The sequence below is a fragment of the Alligator sinensis genome, unplaced genomic scaffold (genome assembly GCF_000455745.1).
Source record: "Alligator sinensis unplaced genomic scaffold, ASM45574v1 scaffold1245_1, whole genome shotgun sequence".
Lineage (NCBI taxonomy): Eukaryota > Metazoa > Chordata > Crocodylia > Alligatoridae > Alligator > Alligator sinensis.
Window position 1 is genome coordinate 87,184 of NW_005843077.1, and position 1,568 is coordinate 88,751.

Below are 1,568 nucleotides of genomic sequence, written 5' to 3' on the forward strand. Positions count from 1 at the left end.
GGTCCAATGTTGCCCCTGCTTTTCCTCCGGCTCCCCACATATCTGAAAAAGGACTTCTTATTGTCCTTGATGCTCAAAGCTAGCTGGAGTTCAGTTTCAGCCTTGGCTTTCCTGGTCTGCTCCCTACAGGACCGGACCAGTGCAGAATAATCCTCCTTGGAGGTGACTGTGGGCATGACTGTGGGCAAAGATTTGGGTTCAAATTCTGGAACAGAAGGATGTGGCTCACATCTGTCTTCAGTAGGTGTGACAGTTTTCTCCCACCCTCCAGGAAGAGGGCCACTCCTCCACCTCTAGTGTTGCGGGCCCATGGTCTTAAAAGTGGAAGGTCACAGTTTCTGTGAACACCCCATGTCTGTGTAGGAAAGATCATGCTTTGTGAGGTCCTTTTGGCTTAAAGGGTGGACTCCATTCATCTAGCAGTGCCTCCTGCTGTGCTGGCATTGACTGGGATGGAGAGTGCTCACTGGACACAGCCTCTTGCACCTAATGTTCTGTGCATATATCCCCTTAACACTGCCCAGCCTCCCTCTGATGCTCAAACAACCAGCTCACCAGCTTTCCAACTGTCAGGGACCTAGTCCTGGGAGGAAATGGGTCCTGTTGTCATGAGGTCCCCCCAAGGGAAAAGATCTGATTCCAAATATACACAGAGTAGGGAAGAGCTCCAGCTGCTGGAGGAGATTGCACTCACCCCATGGGGCTCTAAAACCATAAGTCTATTGGGTCTGAGATCAAGGCCCAGTTCCAAGGTACTCACAGGGTCACAAACCTCTGTGAAGGGCAGCCAGGAGAGGGGATCCAGGGCCCACCTTGGCATGACAGCCCCATGATGTGCACCCATGCAGTGGGTGTGGCTTATAGAAAATATAACATACTTCTATTGCTCCCAGAAAGTGGGGATGACTCTTTACCTGAAGGGACAGAGGATGGCATTGAAGGTCTTGAGCTCATGCTCCATCTTAAGAAGGCAAAGTTATACCCATAAGACACTGCTCAGCCACAGGGTAGGGAGTCTTAGGGAAAGGTATGGTTCCCTCTTGACCCTATGTCTTACCTGGACACCTCCTGCAGGAAGGATCCCCAGAGACCAGTGTGGCTAGGAGGAGACACCACAACACAGGCCCTGTGTGTGCACCTAGAGGCTGGGGAGCCATGGCACAGAGGAAGCGTTGACTGGGCATTGCATCACACAAGCCCCGGCCCAGCCCTGGTGTGAACTGGACACAGAGCTGGGGAGAGAGAGATCACAGCTGTGACCAGAAGTCCTGAGAGCTGGGTATCTGGAAAAAGAAGGTCAAGAGACTGTCATGGCAGAGACCAGAGAGAGCAGACAGTGTTGAGTGGGACAGCTGCTTCTGGGGACATAGAGTCACTCCAGAGTCATTCTGGAATCAGTGCCCAGCCCCAATTTCACTTGGAACCATGGGATCACCAACATCAGGGCTGTGTCAGGCTGGAAGGGGCTCCCATGATCCTTAAGGGAGGGCCCAGTCTTCAGGAGGTGTCCATCTGTCTTTCTGACCTGGCCCCCAGCAACCTGGTATGTCCCAGTACTCAGCTGCAAG

General features: G+C 52.8%; 1 long non-coding RNA gene across 1 annotated transcript in view; it reads right to left on the bottom strand.

Annotated features, from left to right (window-relative positions):
* LOC112548284 overlaps nucleotides 1-1,226 on the bottom strand; it is a 6,289-nt gene extending 5,063 nt beyond the window's left edge. The window contains exon 1 of the long non-coding RNA XR_003092099.1: nucleotides 1,058-1,226. This is a non-coding gene — a long non-coding RNA (uncharacterized LOC112548284). The remainder of the gene's footprint in view (nucleotides 1-1,057) is intronic.
* Nucleotides 1,227-1,568: the final 342 nt, after the last annotated feature.